This window comes from Thermobia domestica, chromosome 2, assembly GCF_964235325.1.
Source record: "Thermobia domestica chromosome 2, izTheDome1.hap1.1, whole genome shotgun sequence".
In the NCBI taxonomy this organism is placed as follows: Eukaryota; Metazoa; Arthropoda; class Insecta; order Zygentoma; family Lepismatidae; genus Thermobia; species Thermobia domestica.
Genome location: NC_137455.1, coordinates 189,763,271 through 189,783,125, shown reverse-complemented (window position 1 = coordinate 189,783,125; position 19,855 = coordinate 189,763,271). Strand labels below are relative to the sequence as shown.

Sequence of the window (19,855 nt, the reverse complement as noted above, 5' to 3'; positions counted from 1 at the left end):
ATTTGTGTTATATTACTATGAAATTAAAGAATATTAGAGCTAAGTACCGCAGGTGACTTCCCAAAATTAGCGTAGATTGAGAATATTTCGTGAAATTAAAAGTAAATTCTTCCACTTTTCTTGATTTAAATGATTTCTTAAGACTTTCTGGCATGTTATTACTTTGGCGCATGCTCAGATTATTGCGTACAGATTGACAATATGCCTGTATACGATGTGTCTGGAATGATAATGTGCTATCTTATTATATGTAGACTAGTTATTTCTTCACGAAATTCATTCGCAATGTCTTAAAAATTGTTTCTCAGGGTAGGAGTTGAATTCATGAGTGCAGGTTCACTTTATAAAGACTCTTTACAGTGTAAATACCCATCTGACGAATACCTTTAAAAAGAGAATGCAGAAAATAGCAACTTACGATAGGTGGTCATTAAAAGCGAGGATGATATTTAGCCGATTCAGAGCAGGAGTACAGCATGGGACCTACGAGTTAGCACAAGGTTGGGTTCGCAAGAGACAGCGGCATCAGTGACTCAAGGTGAGAGCGAAAATGAGGATAGTGTGAAAAACACTCGATGTTGCATAAAATCACATATGTTAGAGTGCGTAATATTTTTGCATTTTTAAATATAAATTAGTAGTTTTCTACATTGAAAAATTCCTCCGGAATTAATATCCTACAGAACCCTCTTTAATATGTACTCTCTCATTTTAATTGTAAAACCTAACATTTGGTAATTGTTTAGTAATGGGGAGCCATCACTAACGAAGACAGAAAACAACGTGCTCTGCGGGAATCTAACCCGCCTCCACTCGCTAACGCTCGCTCGGCAATACTATCTGAATTAAATGTAAACCTAACTTAACGGAATGTGAATAGAATATCGCAAAAATGTCAATTAAAAACCTGGCCCCCCAAAGCTAAACAATAGCCTAATATTGTTATGACGGACTATTTATTCTTAATCAGTGCCCCAAAGTTACTCGAAAATTAACTGAATTAGACGAAAGTTAAGCATCGGACCAATAAATAGAATATAGATTCATACGTATTAATTGAACAAGAAAGGAAGCATGAAAGTAAGATTTATTTGGCAATAGCAATAAAGGAGGGAAATGAGACAGAAGTAACTGTGAATAGTCATTCCATTCATTTCTACAACCTTATTCATTATGGTTACACCAGCAGGTACTACCATAAAATTACACAGATACGTTTAACTAACCTAACAATTGAATCAAGAAATATAAACAAATGAACAAGTATATTCATCTTTATATTTGATCGTTTATAATAGATGCGAAAGTTTTAGCCAACTTATTTGACCAAATTACCATCAAAGAAAAATTTGATGCAATATTTGATGGAAAAGTATGACGATGTATAATACGCTAAGCGAATTTACGGCTGCAGGGAAGCAAACTGGACCCCACCTGATTTTTATATATTTCGTAAATTAGACCACGAGGAACACGAATCTGAAGGAATTTTGACATTTCGAATTTCGGGATATTGAAACTTAAAGTTTAATATAGACGCTATGTATCCATATATAAAAAAAACAATATTCTCTATACGAAACATATTATGTCCTGTGAGATATATAAAGATAACCTAAAAAGTTCCATCGCTTTTTGTGGAAGTGTGTGTTCAATTGGCCCTCACGCCGTGAGTTGAATGCGAATGGAGATAAGGCGAAGGTCAGTTGTTGGCGTGGGTATATCCAACATTCTACCTGGTTGTGGCAGTTCAGTTACAATGTGAACCTATGTAAGGACAGAGTGAATATGGAACCACCACAGAGCGTCATAAGGGTGTATATGCTGTACGAGTTCAAACTTGGGTCAAACGCCACTGCAGCGGGACGGAAGATATCTCAGGCCTTTCGTCAGGGTATCGTGATCACGCAGATAGTGCAAAGGTGGTTTAGCAAGTTTAAGGACGGTGACAAAACACTCACGAAACACGCACCACGTGCCGGAAAACCAACACATGTACAAAATTAAGATCTTCAGGTAGCAATTGAGGCGAACAGTGGACAGACATGTGAGGAACTGGGGCTAACATTCAATGTGAGTGGAGAAACCATTCGGCAGCACATCCATCAACTTGGGAAGCACTACAAGTTGAGTCTATGGGTCCTACATGATTTGACTTTGGGCCAGAAGGCTGCGCGAGCAGACATCTGTGTTTCTTTGCTGTCTCGTCTGAAGAAGGAGCCATTTCTGGACAGGATGTTGATATGTGAAGAGAAGTGGGTCCTGTATGAAGCTCCACGGCGTCATCATCATTGGTTAAAATCCAATTAACCGGTTCCAAAACAGCTGAAACTAGTAATGCAGCAGAAAGTCCTCCTGTGTGGACTGCTCGCGACATCGTGCATCCGGAACTGCTACCGGCTGGTCAGAGTAGAACATCAATGCAACTGTCTACTGTCAGCAGTTGAACCATGTTCAAGAAAACTCAAAACGCTGGAGCCAGCACTTTTAAATGGCTAAGGGGTTGAACCGTTACGGGACAACGCTAAGCCCTACATGGCTAGAATGACCCGGGACCCCATCCTACGCCTTGGATGGGAAACACTATTGCATCTGCCATACTCCCCGGACATTGCACCGTCCGATTATAACCTGTTCCATTCCTTGGACACTCACCTTAGAGGACTCCAGTTCAACTCCATAGTAGAGGTGCAAAGTGCACTTGATACCTTCTTCGCTTCACGGCAAACCAAGTTCTAACGCGAAGGAATCCATGCCCATCCCGTACGTTGGCAGAGGGTCGTTGATACTCTTTGGTACTATTTTTGATTCCAGGTACGTCTTAGGTGACATATCGATGCTCTAAGGTGATAGGTCAAAATGCGACAGAACTTTCTTCGTTACTTTTATAATACTATATACAACTGTATAAGTTCTAGTATTTCGAGTTCGGGAAGTCGGAACGTCAAAATTCCTTCAGATTATCGCTCATTTTGGTCTAGTATACAAAATATATAAAAATCAAATGGGGTCATTGTTGCTTCCGTGGTCACTTTGTTCGAATATCTGGAGTTCCGAAATTCGGGATGTCAAAATCCCTTCAGATTCGTGTTCCTCGTGGTCTGCTTTACAAAATATATAAAAATCAGGTGGGGTCCAGTTTGCTTCCATGGTCGCTTTATGTTCGAATATTTCGAGTTCCGACATTCGAAATGTCAAAATTCCTTCAGATTCGTGTTCCTCGTACTCTAATTTACAAAATGTGTGAAAATCAGGCGGGGTCAAGTTTGCTTCCCTGCAGCCGAAAAGTACATTGGAAGTGTCATCAAAGAAATAACTAAAAAAAAAAAAAAAAAAAAAAAAAAAAGAAAGAAAGAAAGAAAGAAAGTGCGAAGGATCCCAGGTCAGTATTTGTAACACACAAGTTCACATCAGTACTTACGGTTTAGAAACCCCCTCTTTTCTGGTTTTAAAATATGGCAACCCTAACTTAGCTGTGACTTGTACACTCATGTTCAAAATGATTGTCGCATATCTATAACTGTCTTCTTGTAAGAATATAATTTGATAATGATTTTACAGGGTACTTTTAACACTGATACTATGTGTATAATCGAGAAATGTATATTTGTGGTAAATTTCATAAGAAAAGTATTATAAATGTGAAAGTTAGAACGAGTAAAACAAAATCCGCCTTATTCAGAGTCGTTTTGAGACATGATTAGCGTCATACTAAAGGCCTGACTACTACAGGAATCTTATGTTAGTCGAACTCTTTAGTATGGCACTAATCACACGTCAAAATGACTCTGCATACGGTCCAATGTTGCTAAATGGACAATAACATTTTATTTTCGTGTTATTGTTCTTGTTTGCTTCTCTTTTGGCATGAAATTGGCTATATACATGTCTATGCCGATTATACACATAGTGACATTGTAAGAAATACCGGGCGAATTCGTTATTAAATTATATTCCTACAACAACATATTTATAGACATTCGACAATAATTTTGGACATAAGTGTACAACCATCGAACTATCCCTTTCACACAGTGCTGCAGATATTACCATAATAATTTTGGAGCAAATAAAAAAAGTAAAAAACACATATAAATCAATACAATTGTCTCGATTGATAGATGCTTTCACAATTGTTAAAAGGTGTAATTAAAAACAGCAAACATTGTTTCTGCTTTGAAAAGGACAAACATGGTTTCGTTTATAAAACCGCATTTGCGGTTTCGATTTTGAAAATCGTTTTTGCGGTTTCGGTTTTCTGAAAACTGGTTTTGTCAAAATCCGAAAACCGCAAATATCACAAAAATTCGACAGCACTAGAATTTACCCCTGTTAATTTAGGAACATGGTACTTTTGATGTGGAATAAAAAAAAGAAAAAAAGAAAAAAACAAACACACACACATATGGCACATTTTAGTCACTTTAATTTTTTAATTATACAATACTATGCACTACACAGTACCCAGTGCAATTACACAGTCAAAATTTGATTTGAAATCTCTAATTCAGTGATGTGCAAACTCTGCTTGTGGGAGAGATGCAGCCTCCTGAAAGTTATCTTCGGTCCATGATATGATGCTTAATCTTAGGAATGAAAAAGAAAATTGTGGTTGTTTTGAAAGAGTTTTATTAGAAACAAACCGATACGTGAAAATTTTACTTCGCTTCAGAGAATCATTGCACCAAAGTAGGAACAAGTATAATAATAATAATAATAATAATAATAATAATAATATAAAAATACTTGGTAATAGGACTTAGTATTATAAGAATTGTCAAATGTGCAATTCTTTTTTAAAAATATATTGGTCTCTTTAAGATTGTTTCCTTTTTCTTCCCTTCTAAGAAAGTTCAACCACCACTGCCTTCTTCTGTTTAGAAAACGATCGTGCAAAAATCAACTGTAATTAATTTTGCCCTCGCCTAGTCACGAACTGTGAAGTGTCAATTGATATGACGCACCAGTACCATTGCCAAGAGGTTATGTTTTTAGTTCTAACAAACCATAAGGAAAGTCCCGAATATGTCTGACATGGTAAGTTCAGGTGGCAACGTCATCAATCTTTTGACAATCGCTCAGTAAATAATATTGACATTTTTAAAAAGCAAAGCACTGGACGAATTCGCCAGTTTTGTCGCCAACATATTTTAAAGTCTCTATAAAAAAAAAAAAAAAAAAGAGTCAGTCGCTTTTCGAAAAATGTCGCTATCTGCTTCAATATCCGCTAGATTTAAGGACTTATCGCTATTATTGGCAACATGGCACTAAATTCATCTCCGAGAGTTGCTAAAATATACATTTGTCCAATTTAAAATCTGTTTCTTTTACGCGAAACAACATAAATTAAAGAGATAAAGTAATCATGCTAGGGTTGATACTAGTGTTTACCTATGCTTAACTTTTTTTTTTTTTTTTAAAAAAAAGCAACATTTTAGGGAGAGGATAAGAAAAACGCAAATGTCTCACAATTGAGTCATTGCAAATACAATATACAGTGCAACTAAACATAGTAATAATGCATTCCAAGTGCCCTGGTTCGTTCTTTTTTTTTTTCGGAAAAGAGACGTGCAATAATTACCCTCAAATAAATTTCTCCTCGCTGTCCCGAACTGTGAAGTGTTACATGATGAGAGATATGGTCCCGGAAGTCCGTCGTTCGATTCTGGTGGATGTCACTTACATTTATTTTTTTTCTTTCTTCAAGAATATTTGAAATGTAGCCTCAAGCTTCTTTGAAGCAATTTGTAATACTTTTCTGGTTCATTAAACTAGATGCAATGGCAGAAGTCCTTTACCCTGCACATGTCTACACCTTATTCCTTGTCCTGCCTTTTTTCCCCTTACTTGCTACTTTTCACATTTCACTTCGAGTCATATGTCAGCTATATTTTGTTTTGTCACTTTGTTGAGTCAATATTCTGAAATTGACTAACATGCCAGATAATGCTCTTTTTACTGAGTGAAGTGATTTATATCCGCAAACATAAACATTATTTTATTGTGGAAATACTTATTTTCTACGTTATCAGCTATATTGGTGAGTTCACGTTGGACGATGTCACCTCCTGTGAGGTTCATTGAGGGTAATGTTTGTGGTACTGAACTTTGGAGGTTTTTGTCCTAAACCTTCTAGAACTTTCTATTTTACGTCAAGACAACGTGACTGTGGGTGTTCTCGAACATTTAAGTTTTGTTGCCTTTTATGGAGAGAAGAAGAAAAAGGGGTTGGGTTTTGTAAAACCAGCCTCTGAATAAAACCACGAACACCGAGTTTATCGAGGAAGTGGGAGTAAGATTTTGACGGAGAAAACATCGTTAAACGACACGTCATGGAGACACTTCGATACTTGAAGGTATTGTAATTAGCTGACATATTGAAGGAACTTTACATTTAAAACCACTGCAATTCTTCAAGACCTAACATTCTAGTCTACCTACCCAAATTCTGCTGCATCTTTTGAAATATGTATTTTGTGTATTTCATTTATTATTACAACATTAACCCTGTTAAAGCTACATCCAAAATTTAGTATCTTTTGCATTACATAAAAGAATTATACAATTTAATTATTCATGTTTCCAGCTTTTCATAAAAGCTGGTGGTGGAGACAACATCCCCAATCTGTTGGGCAACAATTTTCTTACTGTATTAGGTTGCCTTCAGTGCATTCCTACTCTATGTACGGTGATGCAACATGGTGGAATTGATGCTGTGTTTTTTTTTTCTTTCTCTGTAGTACCTTGCAGCTCTACGTAATTGAATTCTAGCAGAAATTGGTCTGGTGGTTTGGTGTAAAGTAATTTTAATATGCTATATTTAATTTGTGCTTATAATTAGTATATTTTTATGTTGCGTCATTTTGCAGAAGGCTATAACATTAGTGATGAATTAGATATAACTGAATTTTTTGAACCTATTGCTTCCTCTTCTCCTGGACGTGTTCATTTTACAAGAAAGTGTTTAGATAAGCTTAAAGAAAATTTACGGTTTTCCCACTCGCTATCTAGTATAGAAGATCCCTCTGTTTCGGTTTTTCAGAATAGTGACGGTTTCTTTCAATCAGACATGGCTGAAGGTGGACAGACAGATAACATAGGGGTTTTGTCACATATTCTCAGGCCAGAACCATTTTATGGGCGGATAGGCGATGATGTAGAGAGATATGTTGATCATTTTGAAATATTAGCCCAGGTGAATAACTGGTCGGATTTGAAAAAGAAGTGGATTTTAGGTTCTTTGATGAAAGGTCCTGCGGGTTATTGGTTTGACACACTTTCGAAACAGTCAGACTTCCCTGATATGACATACGCGCAATTTAAACAAAGGTTTCTTGATGCATTTAAGAATTCTTTGTTACCTCAGTTAACGGAACAGGAAATGAGGGCACGTGAGCAGAATGAGACTGAATCTGTAGTTTCGTACGTATATGCTAAGAGAAACCTTATACTTCGTAATGACAAAGATGCTCCGGTTTCGAAACAAATTCAGCTCATTATAGACGGACTTATTCCTGAATACATGCGGTTAGCAATAAAGAAGAAATACGATACTGTGGAAGCATTGCTTCAAGATTTACTTGAGGAAGAAAAAGCTCGTGTGTTGCTTGAACGTAAAGCAATAGAGAAAATCATGAAGAAAAATCCATTCCTAGCAAATTCTTCGATTCAGTTAAATCCTCCGGAGACTACAGCTGTGCAACAAACACATTTAGTGCAAACTCAGCCTTCTCAAGTTCCGACTCGGACTTTGAACTCTCCTGTTTCCGCTTCACAGACGAGAGAAGAGTACAAAGATCAGTTAGCTGCAATTCAGAAACAGCTAAATCAGCTTACTCTAAAAGTGGATGAGAGTGAAAAAAATACTGACCAGCGCAACTCATTTAGACGTAATAATAATAATAACAACTTTAGACGTAACTTTTCCTCTCGTAGGGGGAATGGCCAGAGATCACAACACAGTGAGTCTCGTGATCACAATAATAGTGGCAATTCACGGAATTTCAATAGACGTCCTGTAATTTGTCACAAATGTGGCAAAGAGAATCATTTTGCTCAGCATTGTAGGAGCAATTTAAACTAGTACACAGGGTTGATGATGAAGGGCCATTGACTCTTAAGCGTGTTAAAGTCCCTATATACATAGAACGAACTCTACCACATATTAACGCTATTATAAGTGGACAAGAGGGCCCTATTCTTCTTGATTCTGGTTCTCAGATTTCGTGTATAGGCTCTCACATGGTTCCACGTGGTGCTAAGTTAATGGGCACGCGTTCATTTTTAAAAGGAGTTACGGGGAACACTTTGTCAGTTAATAAGATAGCTCTAGTTCGATTCCGGTTGGGATCGCATATTTTTTGTCATCCATTTAGAGTAGTTCCTACGTATACACATCCTCCACTTCTTGGACAGGATTTTTTGCTTGCACACAAGGCTAATTTAGATCAGAATGATTTGACTTTAGAAGTTACAAGGTTCGGAAAAATTCCGCCATCAACGTTGCCAACTTCTCCTCATGTTAATTATGTGTCTCATGAATTTGCAACTTTAATCACACCAGTTTTTAAGGTTTTGTCTTCCGTTTGGTTGCCACCCCGTACAAAAACGTGTGTTCCAGTCACCAAATGTTTTGATTTAGTGGGTTCTAGAAATTGGTTGCAACCTAACAAGTTTTTAGCAAGTACTGTCAATTTGTTAGTGCAAGAGTCATATGTGGATAGTATTAATTCACATATTTGGGTAACTAACCCCACCAAGAAGCGATTTCTTTTATGGCGCAATAAGATCTTAGGTAATGCGGTAGAAGATAGGGAAGAACATTTGTGTACTAACCTTACGCTTGAAAATGGTCCTCAACCAACTAAAACTGATCAGTTTGACTGTACTAGAGTAAATGTGAATCCTGAACTGTCAGATAGTGAAAAACAACGTTTTTATGATCTAATAACGGAATTTAAAGATGTTTTTAGTTGGTCCCCGGACGATTTCTCTCAAGCCCGCGACTATGAGCATGAAATTCAACTAAAAACTGACCAGCCAATAAACGTCCGTCAATACACTATTCCGTATCATTTACGTGAAGCTGTTAATGAACAAGTGCAGCAGTTACTTAAACAAAAGGTTATTAAAAAATGTAGTAGCCCTTACAACAGCCCAATCATTTTAGTTCGTAAGAAAAATGGATCTTATAGATTTATTGCTGATCTTAGGCAGTTGAACGCTTGTATTGTACCCACCGTCTTTCCCGTGCCACCTATTCAAGACATTTTGGTACGTTCTAGTGGAAAAAAGTATATAAATATTAGTGACCTCTCGAGCGGTTTTTTTCAAGTGAAATTGACTGAAAAGAGTCAATTATATACTGCATTTTCGATTCCTGGTGACCAGCAGTATTGTTTTTGTTCGTTACCACAAGGGTGCATTACTTCCCCAGCTGCTTTGAACGATCTGATGAAGTTAACGCTTGCTGGTTTGGAGAAATATTCCGTGTATTATTATCTTGATGACATAGTGTGGGGATCGGATACGATTGATGAAGTTATTGAAACCACTCGAAAGTTATTCGAGAGATTGAGAAGTAGAGGTCTAAAACTTTCTCCAGAAAAAACAAAGTTAGGACACTTTTCTTTAGAACTTCTTGGGCATACTATTTCTTGTCATGGTGTGTCGATCTCTGATCGCATTACGGATTCCATTCGAAATTACAAGCGCCCGAGAACTCAGAAACAACTGAAGAGTTTTTTAGGACTGTGTTCTTTTGTGCGAAATTATATAGACAAGTTTTCAACTTTAACTGAAGATTTACAAAAACTGCTTAAAAAGGATGTTCCATTTAAGTGGACTGCGGTCCAGCAGCAGGCATTTGAGCGGCTTAAGGATGCCATTTGTTCAGCTCCAACTCTTATGCAATTTCACCCGCATAGAGACGTATTTGTTTATACAGATGCCAGTGTCCATGGATTTTCTGGATGCATCCTACAACCTGAAAGTGACGAAACAGACGCTCCATTGGTTCCTATTGCGTTTTGTAGTCGTGCTGTGGGTCCCCATGAAAAGAAATATCATCCTTTTGAACTTGAATTAGCTGCATTGATCTTTACTCTTCGACGCTTTCGCTACTTTTTATTAGGTAGACATTTTTATTTACGAACCGACTGTAAGGCCTTAACGTATCTTCGTCAGACGAAAAATGTGGCTAAATTTGCACGGATTCTCGCTGAATTAGAGCAGTATAACTATACTATTTCACACATTCCTGGCAAGTCGAACACTTTGGTAGACAGTTTGTCAAGAAATGTGTTAGCGCCTCGAGACATCGACGACGAACAGAAAAATCTTGAAGATCCGCGAGTTTTCCACATCGAAATTGATGACACATTGAAAGAAGAACAGCGAAAGGACCCATATTTCAAGGATATCATTTTGTTTTTAGAAGGGCAAAATCTACAGGATTACACCACGGAACGGCATGCGTTGCGTTATGAAATGAAAGATGGAATTCTTTATCGTAAACATCGTGGTCCATCTGGCCCACAGTGTCTTGTTGTTATTCCAGCTACTCTTCGTGAAAAAGTATTTTTTTCCGCACACACTTCAACGTTGGGATCGTCACATTCTGGTTTTTCCAAGACATACCAGTTGTTACTGAGAACTGTATATTTTCCTCATATGAAGAAATTTATTGCTGCCCGGTGCCGCCAGTGCGAAGTATGTCAACGCCACAAGAAAGTCCCAGGATCGCCTCCAGGAACTCTTCAGATGATGCCATCGGTGGCCCCCTTCTATCGCCTGGGATTAGATGTAAGTGGGCCATACTCAGACGCTAATATTTTACGTCACAAATATTTAGCAATTGCAGTTGATCATAATACAAGATATGTTGTTACTGCTACTATTGGTGACCAGACAGCAGCAACTTTAGCTGATTTTCTTTATAATCACGTAATACTTCGATTTGGCCTTTGTAAAGAAATTGTACTGGACAGATCAACGGCATTTACTGGTTCCCTATTTCAGGAATTATGCAATATTTTGGACATAAGGATGAATTTTATAAATCCATACTATCATCAAACGAATGGTCTTACGGAAGTTATGGTCCGGAATTTGGAAGCGTTGTTAAAAAGGAAAGTGGATCCCATGAACCATGGAAGTTGGGTAGAGCATGTTTCTGCTGTGACCTTTTCTCAAAATGTGACTGTGAATCAATCCACATCTTACAGTCCATTTTATCTTCTTCATGGATTTGAACCATACTTAGAACATCAAGCGATTATAAATGGACCTTGTTTTCATATTTCCAACGAAGAACGTTTAATAACCCTTCACGACATCAGAGAGAAAGCACAGGATAAATTATTTGATAGGTTTCGGACATCACAAAAGTCATATGAGAAACATCATACAACAGTGACGTATAATGAGGGTCAACGCGTGTGGATTTATGATCCAACTAGACGTCGTGGCCACGCCAGAGCATTTTCAGGAGTTTTCTTTGGTCCAGCAATAGTTGTTCGAAAGGACAACGCTAATTCTTATTTTGTTAAATATAAAACTTCGAAAGGCAGGGAAAAGATCGAATCGATAGCCATTACACGATTGAAGCCCTATTACCCAGATGTCACACCGAACGAAGAAGATGAAGAAGTGTTTCATGCTAGTAATTGTGTTCCTGACTCGGAAGATCAACGACCCAATGAATCTAATCATGCTGCATTAACAATAGAATCTGAACCATTTACTGAAAGTTTTGCTGTGGTCGACGTGTTAAAGTTACCAACTATTACTCAAATGAAATATAGATTTCCGGTGAAAAAACCGTTGTATAATTATAATGAGGAAATTAACGATAAAATTAGTATTTATCATGGAAATATTGCCACACTGAAGTGTGATGCAGTCGTTAATGCTGCAAATGAAACTTTAACACCTCTTTCAGGAGTGGACGGTGCTTTGCATTTTGCAGCCGGGCCACAATTACGAGAAGTTTGTGTAAAACTGGGTTCTTTGAAACCTGGTGAGGTTAAAATTTCTCCTGGTTTCAACTTGCCAGCAGATATTGTTTTATTTACATGTGCGCCAAGAGATAACAATAAGCGTATTTTACGTCAATGTTATGTCAACTGTTGTCAGCGAGCTATCGAAAACAATTATAGAACTTTGAGTATTCCATGTTTAGGAACAGGCGCATTTCATTTTGACAAAACTGAAGCTATGAAGATTGCTTTGTCAACAGTACGTAATGTTTTGGAGAAAAATTTAGCTGATTTTGACCGAATTGTTTTCTGCGTTTTTGACAAAGACAACAAAGATCTCTATTATGACAATATTTCCATCTATTTTCCTATGACTGAATATAAGTCTGCTTAGTTTATTCTAGATAAGACATATAAAGGAATATCTCCGTTAAAAAAAAAAAGCCTTGATTAGACTGTGTTTTTTTTTCTCTCGCTGAGATAATTTACATTTAATCTCTGTTAGACGTTTTCCCTTCAATTACGGAATGGCCATCCATAATTGATTATTTGGGATTTTTTTTTTCTTTCCATATGCGCATATGAACTAATATTTGACATATTGATAGTATTACATTGGATACTATTTATTCCCTAATTTGACATATTTTGACTTAACGCCTAATTTGTGAATTGCCAACACCATCTGCAATTAAATGGATTTTGTATCTTTGATACTTTATTTACCTGAACTACTGTTATTTACTCAGAATACATTATTTACATAGTTATGAGCTCAAAAATCCCTATTGTGATTTCTTTTACTAATTTTGATTTTTCATGGACATGACTAATCCTAGGATTCTTAATTTATTTATTTTACCTGAATTATGACATGATTTTATATTTTATTATATTTTATATTGGATGCTTGTTGTTTGATACTATTTAGTGTGGCTTCGATACTTAATAATTACGTATTTAATGTGAAGAGAGGGAATAATAATAAAGAATTGAGACATATATATGTTAGTTTATTGAAAAAAAAACTTATTTTTTCCAAGTATTTTTTTAAACAGGTGTATTTTATTTCACTAACGAACTTGGATTTAGCTTATTTAAGAGAAAACATTGTAGATTTTTTTTTAATAATTATGCATTTATACTGTATTATTATCGTAATATTAAGGGAATAGTTTTCTTTTGTTTTTATATTTTGTATGTTTCTTTGTATTATACTTTCAGATGATCCTGTGCTTCTTTGTAGCATATGTTTCATCAAACTTAGAGGTATCCATATCGAGTGGATTCTATTTTAATGAACTGCATGGGCAAGTTCTTTATCAACACTCAGCCCCACTTTTTTTTAATGTAAGTTTTGAATTTCCGCAGGCTATTCCTGCTTCATCTATGTTTAAAGATTTACATTGTGCCGATAATTCCTCTTACCCGATACAGACGTGTAGTCTAGCCTCATCTTTGGATGCCCTACATTCTCACCTAGCAAATAACTTGTTGACTATCAACGAACCGTATAGGCATAAGGAAGGTTCTCGTTCTAAACGTGCTTTATTAGGGTTTGTAGGAAATCTTTTCTCCTATTGTTGTGGTGTAGCTACGCAAGGTCAACTATCATCCTATCAGAAAAAACAAGATAAATTGGAAGAAACTGTTTTACAGCTTCGTCAGCAATTACTACATAATTCTATTTATATTCATAATGCTTCTACGGAACTCTTAAAATTTCAATCAAAATTAGGCCAGAATTTTCAAAAGATGGAAGTATTTTCGAAAACGCTACTTGACCAATCCAAAATTTTAGCTAAATCATTGCAAAGCCTTTCTGATAGAAATCAACTTCAACTTTTTTCGCTTTTGGGCGAGATATATCAATTAGCTATGCATATTTTAAAGATGGTAGAATTACAAAAATATGAAACAGCTGTTCAAAGTTGCCGCTTGGGAAAATTAGACCCAACTTTAGTTCCCTACGATGTGTTGGAAGCCCAGTTACGTTTATTGGAAGAATCTTTGTTTACCCATCGAATGGTACTTGCGATACCGTCTTCTGATATTGATGTGTATTACTCTGTGAAATTATTATCCTGCACAATCACTGATACTTACATTTATGCTCAACTTAAAGTACCTCTTAGAGAACGTGACATTTTGTTTAAGTTGTATTCTGTTAAAGCGATACCTTTCGGCTACCACAATCAGACTTGCTCTATTAACTTGGAACCAAGTTATGTTGTGTTTCAATCACAAGTTTTGGCCCTACCTTTAGTTGGTTCAGATTTACTTTCTTGTAACCTTCAAGTTTCTAACTTATGTAAAATTCCTTCTCATATAGCTGTATCCTCACAGTTAGCACGTTGCATATTTAATGGGTTTTTCGGAACTACAGTTCATGACATTATTTCTACGTGTTCATATGTATGCCGAGATAATACGCAGTCTCAACTTTTGGAATTGAAACCACACACGTATGTTCTTACTCACCCACCTTCTACTGTGCAATTGATTACTGGTGCTAATACAACTTTAATGGACATTTCAGAAAAAGCAAGATTTGGTTCTCTTTTGATTTCGCTACCTTGCAACATGCTTTTAAAAGTAAACGCCCACCTATTTGCTAAAGCTGTATTTCCATGTTTTCAACCTAATGCTGTTTCCCCAACAGTTCTCCATTTGTTCCCTGCATTTCTCGCTTCTAATAATTTTATTCATTTAAATCAACGATTTAAGTCTCATGAAGTTTTTAACTCCTCAAATTTATTGAACCTTAATTGGAGATTTTCTGTACCTCATTTAAACATTTCTAGTTATTCTGTGGCTCCTATTGTCCCTTATAAGCCCATATATTATAGAGAAAATTTTATTCCAATTTTTCTTATGATATGGAATGTCATTTTGTCTGTCGCGGTTGCATATTTATTACACCGCCAAGGATTTTTCTTATGTGCATTGTGCTTTCGTAGTGCAAGAGCTGAAAAGATTTCATTGGATCAAGACGTTTTATGGATTGTAGTCCACATTATTGAGATTACTTTACTTTTATTGGCCCTTTTCTTACTGTTTAAGCTGTACAAACGACGTGTTGTTGTTCGAAGAAACCCTCACCTTGTTCGTGCTTCAAGCTTGCCACCCCCTCCTCCCCCTGCTACTTCTAACACCGAAAATGCACGATCATCTTCCAATATCCCTATGTATGTGTCATATTTGAATGATTATACTACGTATTATTAACCTGTTTTAACATTTTGCTCTTATTTATTATAGTTGCATCTATTTTATTGTTTTTGTTGATTATTTAATTCATTCTTATGAACATTTGGATTTTACTATCTATATTTTATATTTTGTGGTGGATTTTAAGGAATAATATATATAAATGTACATATATGCATATATTTTATTTTATTGGCACTATATTTTGCGTTTAAAAGAGAAAGGAGGAAAGAATAACAAAAGTTAGTGAAAATTATTATGAAGTATTGAATTTAGTTATTTTTATGACCTATGACGACATTGTATTGTTTCGTTGACGGACAATTTTGGATTTTGTTCCACGTATACTAGTTTGCTACCAGAAAAGTGAAGAAATACCTTAAGAACAATTCTACGGAACTAATACTTTATTATAGTTAATGTGAAACTTAGTATGGTGAATATATTATTTTTTTGCGACGAAGAAGTTAGTTAGTTGTGTTATTTACATGGACAATATTTACAACTGTGTTAAAATATGATATTTGCTACAGACAGTAAGTGAACGATTAATGATTCTACAGGACGATTACAAATTGAGTGAATCTACGGAAATGTACAAATATTAATGTTTTTGGTGGTTTTGGTGTATACTTTTTGGGGAACAAAATAACTAATTTATTTACGCACTGTTTATATGTGAATATAAAATTTGTGTTATACAACATAACCTTTCAATTTGGATTTCGCCATCCTCGAGATAAAATCTACTACTTGGATAATGATATACTGGACATTATGTTTGGACTACTACGATATGTTTTCTTCGATTTTACGCTACCTTCTGTTAACAGTGATATTATGGATGCAGAATTTGAATTTGTTCCCAGCATATTGCAGAAAAATGGATGTATTTTCTTTTATTTTACGGACAGTTTGCTGATTATTTTACGCTGGTATTTCCTGGACTTATTATCACATATTGCTACAGTTCTTCGAATTAGTCCGTGTTTAGTTAGATATAGCAGTGGTAATGGTCTTTCGTTCTACTCTCTCCACCCTCACAAGCGAGCCCAGGTCGCTATAAACCTGTATTCTTCGGTCACTTGAGACTTAAAACACCTCAAGTTTTTCTTTTTCGAGGATTGAGAGTTGAAACCCTTTCACAGTTTTTTTTTAATCCCCTCCCCCATCTTCTATCTTCTTTGGTTAGCTAGTTAGCCCGTACACCAAATTAGAGTGATTTTCTTCAATTAGAGTTTTTTTTTTAAATATGCTTAATATATTTTACATTCTCTTTGCACTATTTACTTCCTTGCATAATATAACATCCCTCCCTCCCTACTGTTTAGTGCTAGGACCATTTGCACTTTAAGATTTACCTTTCCCCTGTTGTTTTCAGTTTTACTTTGCTGATTGTCACTTGATTTCCCTTTATTCTTTTCTCAATGCATTTAAATATAAATATATTTTAAATTACAACCTATATTATAGCGTGTTTACTTTTATCGAAGTGTGCTTTCTCATCTCCTTGCACTTAAACTATTTTTTTTATTGTACTAGGTTTAATTTAAAAATTTATGTTTTTGATATCATTTCTATAAAAATTAATATATATATACATATACTACTGTTTTTTTTACTTACCATATCTTAATCATTTATAATAAATTTGCAACAACATATTTCCACTCATTATATTTTTTCTTTATTTTCTTCCTCCATGCTGATGCCAAGTGTACTCCCAGGGAGTTGTGAATCATCTTGCTTGACTCTGCGAGTCTTCGATTCGTTACTGATTCATACTAACCAGTTCCTTTGGAGTCGGAAGATTGCATTATCGAACGACCGATTCCTTCTACAAGATGCCAGCGCCATTGTTTCTGGGTTTGTACACTTATCGTGATTACCTGTATTAAGATGCCATCTACAGGTTATTTTTGGTATTACGATCTCATCTTGTGTTTATTTTGGATATCAGTTATTTAAAAATTCGTTTAGTTTTTTTCAGATTCCATGTTTTTCGTCCAGACTCTGCGATTTTCTCGATTCATGGACTAAAAACATTATTTTGGGGGCGGCCATGTTACATGATGAGAGATATGGTCCCGGAAGTCCGTCGTTCGATTCTGGTGGATGTCACTTACATTTATTTTTTTTCTTTCTTCAAGAATATTTGAAATGTAGCCTCAAGCTTCTTTGAAGCAATTTGTAATACTTTTCTGGTTCATTAAACTAGATGCAATGGCAGAAGTCCTTTACCCTGCACATGTCTACACCTTATTCCTTGTCCTGCCTTTTTTCCCCTTACTTGCTACTTTTCACATTTCACTTCGAGTCATATGTCAGCTATATTTTGTTTTGTCACTTTGTTGAGTCAATATTCTGAAATTGACTAACATGCCAGATAATGCTCTTTTTACTGAGTGAAGTGATTTATATCCGCAAACATAAACATTATTTTATTGTGGAAATACTTATTTTCTACGTTATCAGCTATATTGGTGAGTTCACGTTGGACGATGTCACCTCCTGTGAGGTTCATTGAGGGTAATGTTTGTGGTACTGAACTTTGGAGGTTTTTGTCCTAAACCTTCTAGAACTTTCTATTTTACGTCAAGACAACGTGACTGTGGGTGTTCTCGAACATTTAAGTTTTGTTGCCTTTTATGGAGAGAAGAAGAAAAAGGGGTTGGGTTTTGTAAAACCAGCCTCTGAATAAAACCACGAACACCGAGTTTATCGAGGAAGTGGGAGTAAGATTTTGACGGAGAAAACATCGTTAAACGACACGTCATGGAGACACTTCGATACTTGAAGGTATTGTAATTAGCTGACATATTGAAGGAACTTTACATTTAAAACCACTGCAATTCTTCAAGACCTAACATTCTAGTCTACCTACCCAAATTCTGCTGCATCTTTTGAAATATGTATTTTGTGTATTTCATTTATTATTACAACATTAACCCTGTTAAAGCTACATCCAAAATTTAGTATCTTTTGCATTACATAAAAGAATTATACAATTTAATTATTCATGTTTCCAGCTTTTCATAAAAGCTGGTGGTGGAGACAACATCCCCAATCTGTTGGGCAACAATTTTCTTACTGTATTAGGTTGCCTTCAGTGCATTCCTACTCTATGTACGGTGATGCAACAGAAGTGTTAATTGATCTAAATCAACAGTACCATAACACGAAATCGTGTTGATTTTTGGTAGTGAATGTGATGTCAGTTGCCATGAGCCACTGGAAAATGCTCGAGTTCGTCATACATGGTGTGTTTTGGGGGCAACAAGATGAACCAGACGTATTATTCCCAAATATTCCCAGTGACACTCACAAAACGGTTCGTGTTCGTTTCATTCAGGCATCTCGTCACAATCGCTCAGTTAGTACTATCGAAATGTTTAAGAAGCAAACGCACTATATATATATATATATATATATATATATATATATATTCGTCAGTTTTGTCGACAAAACACTTAACGAGTCGCTGAAAATGTCGTTAGCCAACCGCCTCTTCGAATCTGCTAGATTTAGCGAGTTGCCGCTAAGTAATTCTTAGTATTGCCAACAGTCAACGAGAAAAAGCGACTAAAATCAATAGTGGATAAAAGAGGCCAGAAATGGCTAAAAACACACACACAAAAAAAAAACAAAGAAAACTGAGACTAAGCTAAATAAATTAAGTTCCCTTAATATATAAAAGTAAAGCAAAATTCACCTAACAGAAATAAGTGTCATCATCATCTTCAGGTTGAGGCGAAGCTTCTTTTGTCTCTTGTACTGAGCTGTTTTAGTTTCAACTAATTGCAAAACCGCGGCTGAAATTTTGTATAGAAAGTAATTCTTTTACATGAGGTGTAACCGAAATCTCACTCTTAAAATTGAATCGTTGAGTTCGAAAACCGGTCATCTCCATCGAAGCTAATTTGAGAGAAGTGATAAACAAAACTAAATTAGTCAATATGTATCTGACATATGGAGCTGTTTTCATTTTCGGACCGGAGAACTGACTTTTTTCTACTTTCCAAAAATGAAAATAACCCTATATGTCAGATATACAGTATATCGATTAATTTAGTTTTGTTTGTCACTCCTCTCACATTAGCTTCGATGCAGATGACCGGTTTTCGAACCCAACGATTCAATTTAAAAAAAGCGTTTTGTTTACAAACTGTTCCTGACTAATCACCTGGCTAAGTACACGCTTCTGGACAGGGAGCTAGCACATGAAAAATCACATCATAAGGTAGAAATTGTTTCACCACTACATCTGATGCGGGTCGGCCGGAAATGTAAGGAAAACTTTGTCTTGCACGCCAAACCGGGGGCTTTTAGCTACAGTGAGCCCCCAAATTTTTTTTAAAAAAGAGCCAAATTTTACGTCATAAGATACAAGAAAGAACTTAAAGGGGTTTGGTGTGGAAGAATACCAAAACTAAAATCTGGTTCGTAAGACAAGATTTTTCGGGGGCTTTACCCTCATAACACAAGATTCAAAATTCAAAATAGGGCTAAAATTTACGTCATAAGTAGGCTTCGGATTTTTGCATATTTGCATGTTTTTTTCCTGATGTGATATTGATATGCTCTTTAAACAGAAATTCGTTTCAGGTGTTTTGCGGTAAAATAACAGAGTTTTATAGTGCATATATTTGCATATTTCGGAGGTTAGT

General features: G+C 35.9%; 1 protein-coding gene across 1 annotated transcript in view; it reads right to left on the bottom strand.

Annotated features, from left to right (window-relative positions):
• The window catches only part of LOC145678307 (uncharacterized), a 95,525-nt gene extending 78,290 nt beyond the window's left edge, over positions 1-17,235 (bottom strand). The window contains exon 1 of the mRNA XM_081748327.1: positions 16,815-17,235. The gene's annotated coding sequence lies outside the window, so the exon portion shown is untranslated. The remainder of the gene's footprint in view (positions 1-16,814) is intronic.
• Between the last annotated feature and the right edge of the window lie 2,620 nt (positions 17,236-19,855).